The sequence below is a fragment of the Empidonax traillii genome, unplaced genomic scaffold (genome assembly GCF_003031625.1).
Source record: "Empidonax traillii isolate 1590-97213 ecotype Southwest subspecies unplaced genomic scaffold, ASM303162v1 scaffold673:size468873, whole genome shotgun sequence".
NCBI classification, from domain to species: Eukaryota; Metazoa; Chordata; class Aves; order Passeriformes; family Tyrannidae; genus Empidonax; species Empidonax traillii.
Window position 1 is genome coordinate 327,704 of NW_020955866.1, and position 19,574 is coordinate 347,277.

Consider the following 19,574-nt stretch of genomic DNA (forward strand, 5'->3'; position numbering starts at 1 on the left):
GGCAGGATCCTAAAGTCTACCTGAGAAACACCTCTGTGTTTCCAGGACGTGATTAGACGTCATTCCTTGCATTTTAACATCATGTCTACCACTCTTATTTTCTTGAGAGAGCAACAAAAAATATTTTACGCTTTTGAGGGATAAGAGTCAATTAAAATTACTCTTCTGGTCACTGGTTAAAGGAAAATACTATACAGTTCTTAAAATTGTGTAACTATTTTCTCAGTATCAACAGTAAAAATTATGGAAGAGTGCATGGGGCAGGGTTAATTATAAGAACACATTTTTATTCTTATTTTTATTTTCTAGAAATACCCCAAATCTTCCTAGTCACTAAAATCTAAGTACTGAAAAGTTAGCTGTTACACACAAACTAAATAAAATTAAAAGTGCAAATCTGAACAGTGTGTCAGAAAGAAGCAATGAAAAAGTGTTTATAAACCCTTAACTACAGGTTTGTTATCACGGTTCCCCAACAGAAAATAAAGGAACCATCCTGTCACTGTCAAAGAAACACAGCAAATGATATGTGAGCAATGTTCTACAGAAGCAATTAAATATTAATTCCAGAATTGAGCCCTTTCTTGATTACTGCTTTAATGATACTGTTGTATAAACACTGTAGTAGACAAGTCTTTCAAAAATGGTCCAAACAAGTAGGTAAAAAAACACAAACATTTTCACAAAAAAAATGGCACAATTTCAATGTTTTCTAATATCTGAATAATACTGTTGTGGCTGTCCTATACAAACATACAGCATAACAAGAAAAGGTAGTGGGAATAGTAAGTATGGTAAAAGGTATAGTTTTGAACACGCATAAACTCAGAAGGGCAACAAATGACACGAGATAATTGACACCTTTGAAATTATGCATCATATTTCAAAACTATGCAAAGCCTGAACAGAGAATATTTACTCAATTCCCACAGAAATGAAGCCAAGGAGACAACAAAGGAAAATATCACTCAAGCATGCTTAAGACAAAGGAAAAGGCATTTCACACAATGTTTAAAAAATTCTGGAACTCACTGCTACAGGATGTTGCAAACAAAAGTACCTGCTGGTAATTTGTCCACTATGGACCTCATATTCTTTGCAGTTTGTTGCAACCACTAGAAGGTCTTGATGATTCCTCCCCAAGTGAATCTAATGATCCCAGCACAGGGAGCAACAGGTATATGTGACAGTAAATGGAACTTTACTGTATCCACACAATTTCTTCACTCCTATAAAAGATGTTTCCTACCGTAGCTCTTAATAAGAAAGGTGAAAAATTCTGAAATCACTATATTTATATGCAGCTTTAGAGCTATGAAAGAGGGAAAAAAAAATGAAAAAGGCATTGTTACAACCCAGTATATCCTTTAGGTTAAACACAAAAAAATACACTTCCCCATCACCACCTGCTACTAAACCATGCATTACCCAAGCCAATGGGGCAGCAAAGGAAAAATTAATTCCTAGATCATGAAATCCTGTTACCACATCACTCCCAAGAAAACTCTGGAAAGCGTTCATAACCCCAGCCAGGCAGAAGAGAGAAGCAGCTTGTCAGAGCATAAGAGGATCCCTCGACTGACAGGTTATATGACACCTCCTCAGAGGTTTACAGCTCTCCTCCTGACACACAGGTCTCCCTCTCCTCAGCCTCACTACTTCCCAGCTCAAAACTCAGGAAGGCAAGGCAATCCTCAAACACAACTACCTCCTCTTCCCTGCAATCAATCCCACGTAAATATTTTGAGGCAGTTCTCACGAACTGAAGCAGCACCAGTTTACACTCAGTTATCTGGAAGTACTTCATAGTGATCTTAAACTGAAGCTCCTCTTCACAAAGAGATGCTAATCTCTTTCGTAGAGCCACTATCGAAAACTCTTCTGCCCCACTTCCTATGCATCCTTTGAAGCACTGAATCCACTTGAGAAGCCAACTCTAATCTTCTTTGCAAACCCCTCTGCTACTTCAGTGTCACAATGGCTGGCACAAACTCATCACTCTCACACGTGCTTCAAGTAGGAGTACAGAATACAAATGTGTGTACATAACACCTGCTTAATTTTTTTGTAAAGTTACCATGCTTCGATACCTGACTTTTTAGGAATTACCTGAAAAGCTCTAGTTGCTTCTCAGTTAATTCCTATAACTTGGAAAAAAGTGCAGAACACTGGCCCTAATGAGGGCTAATTAATATGTTTTCAGAAGAACAGCCTTAAGGAGATTTGGCCACACTTCTTTTCAAAACGACAAGTTGTTGAGTGTGTTGCACAGCCCTCTTCAGCTATTAGGGGTCTTAAAAGCGAGTGACGCTCTTCTACCTCTGCCTCATACTTCTCAAACACTGCTGGCAGCAGCTGAGAAACCTACTCTGGGGGCACGTGCCCCCTGTGCCCACAGCCACCTGCTCCAAACAGGACAGTGTCACCCTGCTGTGGGTGCTGAGAGATTGCCCTGGGGACCACTGGTGTAGGAAAACAGCTACCATTTTCCCTTCGACAAGCTCCTGTAGAAATATCTGGGAATTGCAAGATGTGTGGAGAAATGTTACATGGCTTACTAGGATCTAGTGAAAAATCTGCAAAGTCAGTAGTCACAGTAGCGATTCAAGTTTTCTAGCACATACAGTAAGACAAGCAGGAATGAAAGCACAACATTAAGGTGGGGAAGACTGTCCAACAGTTTAACTGGTAATTAAATTACACTTCAGTCTCATTTTCAGAAGACTAATGAAATTTCATGATCTTGTGGCTTTTTTCATCAAAGTTTACTTCTGATTAGGTTGCATTTCGTCCTTACTAAAAGTGTTGTTATTTTCTTAGCATTAATGAAAGATATTAATCTATCATTTTTTCTATAATATACCAATAATGCAGCAATGAATGCCCTTGCTTTCATGGAGTTAAATTTAATTCCAGCCATTTCTGTAGCACATCTTTAGGCCTCGATAGTACCACACTACTTGTAATTTCCCTTTAACAATGTGCAACAGCAATGCCTTTCAGATGCCCCATTTAATTGATCACGTTCTAGCTGCTGGCAGAACAGACCACAGCTTGAAACGCAACAATCAATTTAACAATTTCCCCACCCACCCTTAGAAACATAAATAGAATATACAACAGTTTTTATATTTGCTTACATAATCATGTACTAACTGCATCTATGCTATACAGACTTTGGGAGAGAATGAAAGTAGCTAATAAAAAACCTTAAATGTGTTTATGAATCTGGAAAAATCAGAATTCTATCAGTTAAAAAAAACCCAAGCTTATTCTCTCGGCAAATTTTCTTCTAATTATACTTCAAGGCATCATATGTTATACCAGTTGCAGAAATTCTCAAGATGAAGCTTTTATAGTGCACACCTCTACTATGAAAGGCAAATGTGCAAAGACTTCATACAGCTTGTTTCTCTGCAGCTCTCGTTGCCAGATCAAGGTGCAGGAATAAGCTTAAGAAGAAGCAGACACCTACACTGTGGTGTCCTTCAACAAAGTAGGCCACTACCACCTACTGCTGAGTCAACATAACGATTTTTAAATTCTGCAAGCAATTAACATCCTTTAGAAGATACATCTTGGAACTGACAAGATGACAACTGACATCTTAAATTGACAATTCAACAGAAATGTGTTAAAATTACAGTTTTGAAATCCTTTCTGTTATGAACCATATCACAGAATGGAAGATCTCCTTGGAACCCTTCCCTCAAATCTCAGTCTTCTGCAGCTCAATTTCAAAAACTTTTCTAACTGCAAGTAACTGGGAAGAGATAACTGTACCTAAAAAACATGCAAAAAAAATGTTACTAGAATCTGATGTTGACATCACTGCTGTGTATGACTGTAAAATGAATAGTTTACATCTTAAGATCTCCTATACTAAACTGTCTTCAAAAAATTTGCTACAAATTTATAGAATCACAGAATCATAGGATATGCTGAGTTGGAAGGGACTCATCAGGATCATCAAGTCCAACTCCTGGCCCTGCACCAGACACCACAAGAATCACAGCATGTGCCTGAGAGCATTGTCCAAATGATTCCTGAGCTCAAATAAGCTTCGTGCTGTGACCACTTCCCTGGGGAGCCTGTTCCAGTGTTCCACCCTCTGATATCCAACCTAAACCTGACTCAGCTTCATGCCATTTCCTCGAGTCCTTTCACTGATCATGACAGTTTGGTCAACTTAAGGAGGAATGTCTCTATAGAGCGTAGGAAAGAAGTAGATAATTTATTTTTTTAATTAAACCAGAGAATCACTAACAAAATGTTTCATATTTTATTTGTAGTCACAAATGTAAAAAATACTGCTCCTCAAGTAATATCAACAGCAATCTCTCAAAACAGTCTCTAAATATTTTGTTGCTGAACTGAAGATTATTCAGGGAGAGATTAATATGTCACTGAAGGGTCTATCTCAGTAACAGTGTATAGGAAAGTATTTGATTAGCAAGATTATAATGAACAGATTGTAAAAACCAATCTACCTCATGTAACGATATATTTTAAAATTATTTGTAATTTTTATTCTGTACTTAATAATGACTGACTGCTGTATTAATTGTCTGTGGCAATTAGTATTTTCCTCTTATAGAACAATCCGTAATCATCTCAGCACATCCGTCACATTAGATTAGCAGAAAAGACAATGCAGTCACAAAAACGGGTAGGACTTGAATTCTACTCAATCTCTAAGGCTAATTACAGACAGTGCTAAAAAACTACTTTTCAGCTATTACTATCCAGCCAAATTTCTCTCAGATGTGTATCATAAGACTACAGTCTCTCCCCCCATGTGTGTGCACACCTGCACACACAGAGACAGACTCATCTTTAAAACACATCAAAAAAATAATTCAAAATCAATTTGGATGTGATTACAGACACAAACCACAGCCACATCTACCTCCTTGTCAAAATTTATAAGTTTCATATTTATTCAGCTAAACAAATGAAAAAAGTGCAATAATTTTTACTCTAGGGAAAAAAAAATTGTATTTTTGGCCCTCGATAGGTTGTGACTATAATGAAGTAGTATAATAAAAATGAAGGCAATTTTGGCAAGTTATAGGTGGAAAGAAATAGAGTGACTAATAATTTGAATGCCAATTTATGAGAGCTTTATCTGTGATATATTAGCTTTTTAAAAAAATCTTAAATAGTTATTGTCACTGAGATGACTGATGATGGCAGCAACAGCGGAATTCTCAGTGTGGGTAGCACTGCAAAATATGACTCTCTAATAGCAATGCAACAAGTACAATTTCACTAATAGAAACAGCAGCAACATTTCAGGGGAGAAAGCTGACATACCAGTTCATAACTACAGGGGTTACCTAAAGTTGTAGAGGAAAAACCAGCATAATTTCAGCGAGTGAAACTGCAGTCTGGGTCAAGTCAATGAGCTCTATGTAACAAAATAGCACGCAGCCCCCTCAGGGCTTCCACACCATTTCCCATTCTGTTAGGGAAAATCTTTAAAGTCCACGTCTGGCTACGACCCGCTGTACAGCTTTGGGCTTTCCTCAGTGTCCTCACTCCCCCCTGTGTTTTGATGGAGCTGCCACTGGCCCCTCCTGTGCCAGAATGCAGGTGAGAGAGGATGTCACCGTCATTCGTACAGTCCTCTCCTGTCCTTAAACCCACACGAAAAGTTTCACTCTGATTACGTGTACAGAGTAAACACATATAAGGTATCCTAAACACAAGGAGAGAATATGCAGCTCAGTATTGGTTTGGGTTTTTTCCCCCAATACAAGTGAGAAATACAATAGGGTTAAATACATAGCGTGTGGATTTTGCAAGTCTCATCCCTATTGTTGAGCAGAATTCCTATTAGTGAAGTGGAACTCAAACACAAAGAACTCAGAGCACAGCAGCTTACTAACTGTGGCTTTTCAAGGTAGTTTCTTTCTACAAGGTTAAACTCAGCTTGAAGTTTTTTCCTTTGTTTTCATCTAAGATTTTCCAGAATATAAACAGCTACCTACTGATTTATCAGTTTATTATGCATTAATTCTTTTCACCATGTTAATTCCCTTATTTCACACTACCAACAGCTTCCATCTTAACTGTCTTAAATGTAAGTTCTTCATGTCAACTTTAACATACCAACAGAAAAAGTAGGAAAAAAAATCGAGCCATCATAACTGCAGTTATTTGTATTGCTAATAATTGCAAAAACATCTCTGCTCAACTTAATAAGGGAGCTATTTAATTCAAATTGCTCTTGGGAAAAACAAAACAAAACAAACAAACAAACAAACAAACAAAAAAAACACCACATTAAAACAAATCAAGTTCAACACTACTACCCTGAACAGAAGGACTACTGGGGGAAATAAGGGCTGTAAGCCAGTTACCTTTCTGGCTTTTAGACAAAATTAAATGAAAAAAGTTAGATGTGACACTCTTTAGCATGTCTACAACAAGAAACATTTAGACTTACAAATATCCTTCATATTAAGTATGTTGTACAAAAACAGAAATAAAAAATTATAATGAAGTTTCTTTGGTATAACAAATTACTTAGTAATTTTAACTAAAACCTTAGTTACATATATGATGATCCAATCCCTTCATGACCTGTCATATTTTAAGTTTACCAAACAGTAAATAATCAGAAACCGAATAGAATAGAATTACATTCTTCAAATCCAAATCCTGAAGTCCCAAAATACTTGTCACCAATTTTTTACCTTCCAATATTGAAACTGCAGCACTAAACTATTATGAAGACTTACAAAATCAATCTTATGAATAGCTCGCAGAAAAGATGGAAACCACTGCCCACAGTGAGGTATAAGCTATAACGATAGTTTACTAAAAAAAAAATTTAAAAAAATTAATGACATTATTCATATGTGTCCATATATTGATGGAGAAATATTTAAGTCATATGGAAACACATTGCAATTCATTGTTAGGATATTAATCAAGAAAAAAAACAGTGAGTCCTTGCACTTGTATTTCCATGAAGCTTTTTGAAGAAGCTTATTTTAAAAATATAAAACAGATGCACAACATATTTGCATAACATTCCTGGACAGACACATGCGGTTACTTTGAAACAGAAGTCTATTAAATGTAAGATGAGAAAAAGAGCTGCAGAATTTCCTATCAGCATTACTAAATATTATTCAGAATCCCCTGTACTCATTAATTTTCTCCTAGTGAGCTCCTGTCAGGTCATTTGATTAAAAACAATTTTGGAAGTATCCTGGGTTCTAATTTAGGTACAGCCAAGAATGCTCAAATTAATTTTTGATTACAAGTTTTCCTCTGTTCCCCAAAGGCTAAAAATGTATTAAAGCATAACATAGTGTGGGGCTTGAAATTGCTTTTTGAGACCTATGTTTTATCTGATGACATTTTTTCTCTCTGCATTAATCTCGTCTTCCTGTTAACAGCTTCTGTGTATGGTGTATAACACAAAAGCCCTATGATGGATTGCAACAAAAGCTCTTTATTATAGTCCTGACAGAGACAGATAACTAATCCAGTGCTAATTTAAAATCAAAACCTTAGTACCAGAACTAAGGGTACAATTTCTGTGGTTTTAGCACACCATATCATAACATGCTGCCTTTGAAAATTTTCTACAATTTTCTTTGAAAATATATATTCTATCCATTAACAGTTACCTTTGTTACAAAGTCCTTTACCAGTCCAGGATAAGACTTATTAAATACACACATCGATTTTATAACAATCTCCTAAAATTTACCAAATGCAAATAAAATCAATGCCAGCATATTTCTGTTGCACAGATAAAACCACTTGCTTTTGAACGGACAGTATTTCCTGGCAGTAAATTATAAATATTTAAAGAAAAGGTACCTGAACTTCCCAGCTGCTAAGAAAAGCAACCTGGTAGGTACTGGACAGATAAGATGATTTCACGCTGGCTAGGGCACTGAACTGCTGTGTTCCCCATCGGCAGTGCCCTGCCAACTTCCAGAACTCCTCCCGCCGAGGGAGCCCCCCCGGGCTGGGGTACTTTTCGTCTCAGCCAACACCTCCCACAGCAGCTCCAAAACAGGGCTGGCCCTCGCACCAAGGCATTAGAATTCAACACACAGTGCCTGCCCTAACAACAGAGCTGTCCTTACAAAGGAGACACAGACACGCTCGCCCCCGGTGACCAAAGCCTGCCCTTTTTTCCCCAGACACAAGTGGAGAACCCCCTGAAGGCAAGGCGATTAAGAAATAATTATTCCTTTGGTACCAAGCTGCTACTACTACTGGTAAATATGATGCGCCAAAAAATGAAATAAATAAGTTGCTGTGCATTGGTGAGGCAAGGAAGGAGGGCGAACACAACAGCCTGGGTCTTGTGTTGATCTTACTGATGAATCTGAGGAAATTGAATGCTAATGAAAGAGTAAATGATGCTGAGAATCTACGGTAGTAATGAGACCGATGTACAGTGACTAAGAAACATCACACAATGCAGTTTCTGTATATGAATTCACACTATATTCACTGGTACTCACTAAAATAAATAACAGCTGTCAACAATGACTATCGGAAGCTTTTTGTGCCTCAAAACATTATCAGAGATTTCAAGAAGTGATGTTAGCACTGGAAGAGCCACGAATGAGTCACATATTTAAAAATGAAATTTTCACTGCACTTTATCCTATGATACCAACTGCCTAAATGCATTTTATGCTTGGACACCAAATCCGCAAATGACAGATTACTGGGTTTGATTTTCTTTTTCACAGTTTTAAAAGAAAGAATTAAGATATACCAACTATCAAGTGGGATATAAAGATGTGTAATAATCACCTTATTATTACTAGCTGAGCTTCTTTGTAGACGAATTTCCCCCCTTGTGAACAGGGAAATGCCTGAGAAGAGGATTTGCTGCAAAAAATGCCAAGGCACAGAAACAGTATTTTTCCCTGTCTACTGCTATTTATGCTACTTAACATGTTTGAAGAGCCATGCTGCAGGAAAAAGGTATTAATATCTACAGAGAAGCTGTTTACTTTTGAACTGAAATGCTATTAAATATTCAACAATCCAGAAACAGTCCCATTCAAATATCATCATTTTACATAGGGGATTTCCAGTAATTTCTTGGGTAAACTCTTCTACAACCAACTACATCTCACACAGAGAAAAATGTGTCAATTCTCCCTCTTTCCCTCTGGGTTTTGTTCCTCTCTACTTTCAGATTACATATATTAATTTGTATTTCTCATTGTTTGCAACACCCAGATATTTATAGATTTCATACACTTTCTGTGCTTGCAATTCTACCAAGTTATAAATTTCTGTTCTTATTTAGCAGAAAAAAAAACACATTAAAGTGTCACTAATTCCAGTAATGTTTATTACTCGTGCTCAAATATCATCTAATTTATCAGCACTTGTTGGAATCCAAAATTGACAGCAGCACCCTGGATGCATTCGTGTTACATAAGCATACCTAAACAAGTCCAAACATCAGGGTGGTGTTCAGCTGGAAACGTGCACTGGCAGTCCAGAAAGCCAACTGCATCCTGGGCTGCATGACAAGCAGTGTGACAAGCAGGTCGAGGGAGGGGATTCTCCCCCTCTACCTTGCTCTTGTGAGACCCCACCCGGAGTACTGCATCCAGTTCTGGGGTCTCCAATATAAGTGTAGTGACAGTAGCACACAGTGACAGGACAAGGTGTAATGGCTTTAAGCTGGAAGAGTTTAAATTAGATATTTAGTGTTTAGATTATATATTAGGAAGAAATTCATTACAGGTACTGGCACAGTCTGCCCAGAGAAGCTGTGAATGCCCCGTCCCTGGAACTGTTCAAGGGCAGGTTGGAGAGGGCTCTGAAAAACCTGGTCTAGTGCAAGGTGTCCCTGCCCATTGCAGGGGTTTGAAAGTAGATGATCTTTAGAGGTCCTCTCCAACCCAAATCATTCTATGTTTCTGAGAATACTTTCAGTTATAATATCATTTGTTGCTATCACCCACTCTAAATTTGCACCTGCATAAATTCATTTTTGCAAATTTTTTTCCCCTGATTAAGTTTCTTGTTTGGATGTCCATTGAAGGTTGAGGTCTGAGGTCCAGACTCTCAGCTGCTGGTCCTTTAAGAAGCTATCCTGAAGTGAAATGGGATTCTTTACAGAACCACATTTACAACTTGCAATAGAAAGTTTTTTTCTATTAGCCTAATTTATATGACTTCCAAAGAATAAATAAACCTTTACAGAAAATCAAAGAAACTACTCTTGCCACTATTTATTAAGAAGAAATGTGATGTTATTTGCCCTTCTGTCACAACAATTTGATGAAAGATTATACAAAAGAACAGGTACTCATTTAGAAAATTTATGTAGCAAGTAGGGATTACATGCGTGAAGGTTTTAAAATGTTGTTTTTTAAATGAATTCTCATATTTCATTATTTCAACACCTTAAAATATATCACACAGAAAAACTTATTTTCCAGACAAAATTAGATTTCCTTGTAATTTCACAACCAGCATTTAAAGACCTTATATTTATATATGTATTTTCCCCGAATTTAAATACTGAAATTAATTCTAGCCAGCATTTACTTTCTCTGTTCATGTCTGAGTTTAGGAAATACTTCTGCCAGGAAATGAATAAACACTGCAGAGAAAACTAATTTTTTTGTGAAGATTAGAATGAATTAAAGCTAGTCCTCTCAAGGCTTTTGTATCATGGTTGATTGTGAGCTTTAACTAAAGCTGCTCCCATAATTGGAATATCTGTAGAATGCCTTTCCTCTCTGGTTTCCCGTATCTATTTACAGGTAAATCAACACTGTCACCTTTCCATTGCCCATAACATTTGCAAAGACATACATTTTCATAATATGTGCAGTAGTTTAATGATGTTTCAAATATCTGTTCCTTTATGACCTTTCTCCCAAGTCTGAAGCCATTTAGAAATTATTGGGATGAAATAGGAATCAGACAAACAGAAAAACAATGACTGCATTCACCTCCTTTTCTTGACCCCAGGTTTGGAAACTTGATTTTTAAAATTTTTAAATTTTGGTTTTGCGCTGTGCATTGAACAACAATTATTTGAAGTTACCAGCTTAAATAACTGAGTGTTTTCAGTTGTGCTTTCATCTTACATCAGACTTTTTAATAGAGGTAAAGGAACACTCAGAAGGCTGATGGCATCAACAGTATTAAATCACTATGAGCAAAAAACCTGCAGGTACATATTTATCAGGGAAAAGAAGGTGTTCTCAGTCTGCAAGGAAAACATCCTCAGGACAGTTAAACGTGACAATCATAGTATCTTCTGTGATAAGGCAAAACACTGGCTAAATGCAGATCTCTGCAGGCTCCTTTCAGGGAGTCAAGGAACCACAGACATGAAAAGCAAAAGAAAAGAAGGTGAATCTGTTTATTCTCGATGCAATACAGCAAAAAGATTAGCCCAGCCAGCCAAGAGGAAGGGCAGATCTTGTACTGGAGTTAATAATGTTGGCTCTTTCTCTCTTAACAAGTATTTAGCAAAGAGTAGATAGTGGTAGAATAGGGACGCAGAAATGAGATTTATCTTTAGCTGTCTCTACAGGGAGTTCTGAAAAGATATCTTGGAATTGTTAGACTTTGAACTAGTACATATAATTATCAAGTAATAAAGATACCTGTTTGCCTCAAAGGTAGATAAAGTAAACACCAAAGAACTTAATAATTTCAATAATTCCTTTTGCAGTTAAAATATGCTAAGTGTAGATGTTCAGAGAATTTAGGACACGGTATTAGAACACAATTGTACAAAATGCTAATTATCAAATATTCATTCTGTAATCTAAACATTTGTTTCAAGCACAGAAAAAGAGAGAAGGGAAATGGACACGTCTGGAAAGACAACAACACAGTCGTTTCATCAGCCTCTGAGGAGAACAGCTGGAAATCACCATACCAAGCTAAATGCTGGGAGTTTCCACAGAATGCACAGAAATCACAGGTGCCTATAAAGAGCAACCCAGTTTATTTACTTTTTTTTCTTCCTACCAAGAATATATGAAACAAAAAAGTAATCTCAAAGGCCTTCGCGTACTCCAGGTTAACTCTATCTACCCTCGTTGAAGCACAGGTGCCAAAGGAAGGATGATTCTTGCCTCCTGAACAACTGCTGTTAGCAGGACTCACTCAAGAAATGGGAAGACTGATTAAAGGACGGACACAAGATTAGGAGGAATGAATTCATGCCTCCCTTATTGCAGTAATAAAAAGCATTAAGCCACAGAGCACTTTGTGTGAAAGCACTTGAAACCAAGCAAGTAAATAGGGAAGCCAAATCTTATGCAGAAATTGGGATATTAGCTGCAAGTAGGAGAACTTAGTTCCCAGATCTTAATTCCAGAAAATAATTATGCACTTAAAACATATATGTATTGTCACTAGATAAAACCATATCCAGAATTATTAATTTGAAAATTAGATATGTGTCCTTCCAATTTAATGCCCTGGTTACTTGAAAGGTATTTTTCCTCTATTACGTAGCTCCTTCTCCCCTAGAAAGGAGAATACATAGATTTAAGTCACCTATCTTGAATGTTGTACCGATATTTTTCAGTGGTCTAATATGGCCTAACCAACCAAATGTTCTATCAGTCAGACACAGTAATGACCACTCTGAGATGAGATGAAATCAGTCATAGATCTAATCCCCAGGTTACCTTTCTAAGCTTCTCCTGGGAATGATAGAGAATTTAGGAGGCTATCTACATATCTAGACAAATTAGGCACCTCTCAGCAAGTGATGGTGACTCATATGTTTCAAATAGGCAGGGAGGAGCCTAATGTACTTATACACGCAGCATTAAGTGGTCTTGGAAAAGAAACAGATTTTACTATCTGAGATTTATATTTTTCGAGTAGGTAAAATATCATTTGGGTAGGATATGTAATCCTTAAACCACAAACCTAATCCTATGCAATGTAGAAGACAACGCTGCATAATTGTATTTATGAACTAATCAAGCTCCATCTTAAATCTAGCTACAACCTTGCCCCGACATTAAATTTAAGCAAAATTCACTCCTTAGATGACAGGGAATAATATGTGAATTCCACTCTGGATTTATGATTAATATTAATTTTTTCCCATTTTAGAAGTGTTCTTCATTGCCTGTTTTTCTTAAAAAATTCTGTCTCTCCAACTGTACTTTTGTGCTTTATTATGTTTCCAGTTTTACATAACTAAAACATATAATTAAATTTAAGATAATTAAAACCAGGAAACAATATGTCTTTTTGAGAGAAGGACAAGTTGTCTAGTCAAGGAAGTTCAGAGTACCTTGATTATCACATGGACACTGGTTCAAGTCAAGAGGTGTTCTTCCAATACTGATTCAGGTTATTTTATTAACTTACAGCCAGGACACCAAAATTAGTACGCTGATGAAACACCAGTCAGGAATCCACATAATCTGGAGACATGCCTGAAAAGGTGTGGATGTGGAATTTAACATGGGATTCAGCATAGGGATGGGCTGTTACGTGATGCAGTTATATGATGCATCTTATCAGTGTATGGGATGAGGATGTAGGGAAACACTAGGAAAAATCCATTGTACAGATCACAGCTTGGAGAAGGTAAGCAGAAGTGGAAACTAAATCCAGTATATAGGCATATCCATAGCCTATTTTTGAAAGAGAAAGGTAAATGCCTATGCAAATATACTTCATGGATTGTAATAGAGGTGGGAGAATTCCACTGATCAATGCCATGAGACTACTAAAAACAAAATGAGAAGTTTCTTTCTCTTTAAAACAGAGCTCTTACCTAACAGTCTCTTTGAGACATGGACAGATAAGAGTATAAAAGCATCACTGTGCCTGGGAGTTTCACAAACATTCATACAAATTGGAAACATTCACTGGAGCATGACCAAAGAAAAGCAATGGAGCTGGTGAAGGGTCTGGAGAACAAATCCCATGAGGAGCTGCTGAGGGAGTTGGGGTTATTTAACCTGGAGAAAAGGAGGCTCAGGAGTAACTCCATCTCTCTCTACAACTACCTGAAAGGAGGTTGTAGCCAGGTGGGAGCTGGTCTCTTCTCCCAAGCAACTAATGGAAGGATGAGGACACAGTCTCAAGTTGTGCCAGGGAAGGTTTAGACTGGATGTTAGGAAAAATTTCTTCACTGAAAGGGTTGTCAGTCATTGGAACAGGCTGCCCAGGTAAGTAGTGGAGTCACCATCACTGGAGGTATTTAAAATACATGCAGATGTGGCACTCAGGGACATGGTTTAGTGGTGAAACTGGCAGTGTTAGGCTATTGGTTGGACTCCATGATCTTAAAGGTCACTTTCAACCAAATGATTCTATGATTCATACAAAACTTAGTGGTAATATTCATATTGTAAATTCAGATAGTAATTTTTCTTTCAGTAAGTAAAAAAATAACAAAATTAATTAAAGTAACATTTCTCTGTATTTTTCTATAGTAATATGTTCATTTCAATGAAAACACTAAATAATTTTATACCACTAAAATTCTTAGCAACAAATTTTAAGTATTCTCCCCAAGAAAAGCTAAAGAAAGATTTCTATTTTTTGCAATAAATGTAAGAAACACGAGCTGTAAATAAAATCCTTGCCTTACCCTATACACCACAATGACAGATGCAATCAAATCACATCTGCTCGGCTACTTTGCAAGATCTTGAGATTAGCTCAGTTGGTTAGAGCATGGTAATAACACCAAGGCTGTGGGTCCCTTGCAACTCACAATATTCTGTGAAATTTGTGAACCTTCAACCAAAACCCTTATCAAAAGACGAGAAAACCACCAACGAAAGTAAAAAGCTTGCCTTTAGTGCAATCTGAAATAAGTTAATGCTTCTGGCTGCTTCTGGCTGCAACAAGTAAAAGCTAAAGCAGCCACCACATGTCAGCTCTATTACTTGCAGATCAATACTGGAATAGACACAACTATGCACATAATAAAGTAGATATCAAGTTCCTACTAATAGTCTGGAGATTCTTTTCAACTGTAAGCAGGAGAGAATACCACATTGGTGACAAAACTGATACTGATCTTCATTCATTAAACAAACACACATTTTTATACTCATATATAGATACACTGAAAGGTCCCAAATACGAGATTCATAAAAGAAAACTTAACTTGGTTTCGCAAAATACAATTTCTGCACATATCTCAGAACCCACAGGAACATTATCAGTTTTTATAATCCATAACCACAATTTAGTAGTGTTCCAAAATGGCTAGACTCTCATGTGGTGAGAGTCAGAATTCACAGCTACCAGAATTCATTGTGGAACTCATGACTGAAAAGGCTAACAAATTTACCAGCTTTGATAATTTATATTTAATGCACAAGGCAACTCCTACATGCTTGGAGTGATTCTATTAGTGCTGAGATGATCCATTCCAATGTACGTGAGTCAGGGGGAGGGAATGGCACAGTAATCTGAGTATTAGAGCAACAAGAGAGAGGTTTCAAAATGTATATCCCAAGCATACACTGAATCAAACTTCCTCCAGAGAACTAATCAAAAAGAAACTAACAAAAAAAAACCCCAAACAACCCCCCCCAAAAAACCCCAAAAACCAAAAAACAAACCCCAAAAAACAATAGAAGACAATCCCTCTAGTTTACTGTTAAGCTATATCACAAGTCCAAAGCATCTTCTTCCAATACCCAGTTTATGTCAGGCACCACTACAGGGAAAATGTTTTGTTAATATAAGAGAAAAGGAAGAAAAAAAAAACAAACAAAAAGAAACCTTGAATAAGACTTTACAGTAATACCATTATCATTGTATAAATAGTTAGACAACCTTGTCCATAAATAAAAAGGACTAAAGTAACTGTCCAGCACTTTTAGTCAACAGTCATTCCTAATGAAGGCTGTAAGTTTACCTAGCCGTAATTATTCCCCGCTACTGCTGTCACTCAAAAATATTACTGCTTATTGAAGAAAGAGAAGCATCTCTTCACCTAATTAAAGAAAATAACCAAATGATTATGCAACACTTAGAGCAAAACTGTTGAGGGTAAGAGGAGATTCTTGTTATTTGTAGACCCAGTTCACATAACAACAGTGGCAATTTAACTGACAAAAAAAAAGCTTTAGGAACAGGTTTTTCTCACTACAAAACTAGACAATTTCACTGTGAAGGTGCTTTGCTGAGAATGTTTCATTATTTAAACAGTTTTCAATAATTGCCATGTTCTTTTAGTGATTTCTAATAGCTCATTGAACGAGCAGAAAGTAAGTTCCCGCACTTCTCAGAAGTTTAAGAGACTAATGCACTTTTTGTCTTCAAGGGACATCCTTCCCCGCCACTTCCAACTTACTTAGAGGTCACCTGTTCCTTCTAAAAATAACTGCAGATGAGAACAATTCCAAAAATCCCCTTTCAGTTTCTAGTCAGAATTACTGAAATTGTACTGAAAATATGACATTGGGCACCCCTGGACAGGAGGCAAGTACAAAGAGCCTGAAGCCTGGTGAAATGGCTCCACAGGGTGAGTTCCTTGGCACGAAAACACTTTAAACCAGACACTCCATTTCGGGAAGCCTTGACATCTCCTCCAAGACAAAGTCATTTCAATACAAAAAACACAAGGAGCTCTGCCAGGGCTTCCTAAAGGAAAATCCCCTAAGGACCGCTGTCAGAATTTCCTGCTGCTTAGTGTCACTTTGGAGAGACTCCAACTCAATAGCTGGACTCTTTAATCAGCCATGTTCAGCAGAGAACCTTTTGCATCTCTGCTTTTCTAAACCCCTCCCAGCTTTTTTGAGGGGGAAAGAGGCAGACAGCAAGGGCAACTTCTGCTAAAGCACTCTTCCCTTCAGCCTGCTACCCTGACCAAGATCTGTCCTGTGCTGAACCCACCCAGGTGCTCAGAAGCCTGCAGACAGCAAGAACCTGCAATGAACAAGTCCCAAGATTTAAAAGACTCAAAAAATCATAAAGTTGAGTAAAAAAAAATAGGTAAAGCTTCAAGGTCATCTACAGTCAACTCTTCCATTATAAGGAAGGATCAACTACACACAAGTTATTACTAGCAAATGATCAGTTAACCTGTCCCTAAAAAAATGGCAAACTCCCAAAGAAAGTTGTTGCAATGTTTCACAAAAACTACAGGTCATCTGCATACTTGAGAACAAGCACCTTTCACTATACCTGGAAATAAATATTAATGTCACAAATTAAAAAATACTGGGCAAACACAGGAGAAAAGAAGGAGGTGTGTGTGTGTCTGTGTGTGTGAGTTCCTTCAACAAAAATAGCTTGTCTAGGGAAACAATCTAACCCCCGGAGAACTGTACCTTGGTTTTGTGCCTGTCTCAAAGCTTCAATCACACAAGCTCTGGCAAATTTAGCTTGAGCTATCAATGGTGTCTGCTGATGTACTGAGCTGACAGTAAACAATGTCTACTACCTGGGAGGCAAATTCCAATGGTTATAAATATTGTACACACACACAAATGAAATTCTTAACTGATAATGCTACTGGATTATTCGCTTACATTTTCCTGTTGAATAGAGGAAAGAACAGGTAAATTTCACAGTAAAAGCAAAATCATTACAAATGGTTCTGAAAAATTCAAGCTAAAGTTACTACCAGAAAATATATAAAGTAAACACTATAGTCAGTATTCAATATGTTTTAAATAATCGTCTTTGGCTACATTTGCCACGTTTCTGTGTTAAAGAAAGCCTCACACGTCTTTTACTATTAAAATAGACTCTTTTGAGTTGCAATACAAACTAAGCACAAAGTAACCACTTGTAGCACCACTTGTGCTACAGATTTCCTCATGCATTAACGGAATAAAATAGGACAACTAGAAAGTGATGCTACAAAAATATAAAGAAAATGGAAGGACTTTGCTGTACAACTCTGAAGGGCTGCTGAATTTCAAACAAAGAATTCAGGAGGCAGAGGAGGGAACACGGGTAGTACTGATTTAGTTATTATTTAAATGACAAGCTTCCTGGAGTTTGTTCACTGAAATGAGGATAGTTAATTTTAACTATTCAGTAAATTCCATATATCTGCTGGAAAGTCTTGTGAGGCATGGAATAAAGATCTTTCACCTGGCATCCCTAACCGCATGGGCTAACTGCTTCAAAACACCACACACTAAATCTGTGTAGGTATGGAACACGCTACAAATCCTGCTAGGATAATTCTAAAGTGTTCAAGGTGTTAAATTTAGATAAAATTAATCCAAAAAAGGCCAAATTATTTGTGTGGGTTCTCCTAGTAGAGTACATAGAACAAAGGGTAAAGAAGCGATGATGAAAATTACTAAGGTTTTCTTTTTGTGCTTATATTATTTTTACAGCAGTATCATGTTGAGACTCTATTTAGTGCTAGATGCTGAATTACATTAGTCCTGCCCTGAAGATCTCATTTAGTTTTAGAGGTCAAATCTCTAATAACTGTGGAATCCTGACCTACTGGCACCCGACTCACTTAATACTAGAGATCAGAAGGAGGAAATGCTGATTATGCAACTTGGTTGTTTTTGCATTTGTTTCTAATTAAGGAAAAATGTCATTTCCTTTTTTTTTTTTTAATAAAACACATTATTTTCCCCTTAGAATGACAGGGATATATATTTAAACAAAAATGTTCTGTCGAATATATCATTCTAATGTTACTATTCTGGCTGATCTGTTTAGCTATTTTCCATTTTACTATTCTGGGCTTTCAACAGAAGAGCTGGAAAAAGTACACATTTGCATAATTCTACATTACCAGTGTTTCTACATTAACAGCAAGTACTATACAGCTCGTACTTTTGGTGCATAGCACTTAAGACATATAATTTTGTACTTTCCCATGCCATTTTTTCTTTTCTAACTTTCATTTTATATACAATTACATTTTAAAACATGTTTCAAATGCTTAGTTTTATCAAACTATTAATGCTTATGTTTCAATATTTATGGAATGCATTAAAAATTCAGAATACATTATTTAGAATTTCAGCATTAGAACAGGAATTGAAAATTCAACAGACCATTTTACATCAATTTCTTGTCCTAAATAAAAACATACCAGGCATACTGGAAACTTTGTGAAAGGAAGCCCGGGGACAAAAAAAAAAAAAATACAAATAGTGGTAACAGATCTATGTAATAAATAGTAAAATGGCAACTTGAGGCCATTTCCTCTTGTCCTATCACTTGTTACCTGTGAGAGGAAAGATCGACCCCCACTCTGCTACAACCTCCTTTCAGGTAGCTGTAGAGAGCAATAAGGTCCCCTGAGGAGTTTCCTTCTCTCCAGACTAAACACCCCCAGCTCCCTCAGCAGCTCCTCATATGACTTACTCTCTAGACCCTTCACCAGCTTCACTGCTCTTCTCTGGACACATTTCAGCTCCTCAATGTCTTCCTTGCAGTGAGGGGCCCAAAACTGAATGCAGTATTCGAGGTGTGGCCCCACCAGTGCCAAATACAGAGGAACAATCACTGCCTCGGTCCTGCTGGTCACACTATTCCTGACACAGCCCAGGATGCCATTGGCCTTCTTGGCCACCTGGGCACACTGCTGGCTCATGTTCAGCCACTGTTGACCAGCATCCCCA

General features: G+C 37.2%; 1 protein-coding gene across 7 annotated transcripts in view; it reads right to left on the minus strand.

The window, feature by feature from the left end:
• The window catches only part of WASF1 (WAS protein family member 1), an 88,026-nt gene that overhangs the window by 30,009 nt on the left and 38,443 nt on the right, over positions 1–19,574 (minus strand). Inside the window, exon 2 of one of the 7 annotated variants that reach the window (XM_027899520.1) lies at positions 1,061–1,312. The exons of 4 other annotated variants lie outside the window; for them this stretch is intronic. The gene's annotated coding sequence lies outside the window, so the exon portion shown is untranslated. Of the gene's footprint in view, positions 1–1,060; positions 1,313–5,993; positions 6,015–19,574 lie in introns of those variants that run through there. 2 more of the 7 variants (XM_027899517.1, XM_027899516.1) reach the window with 2 other exon arrangements.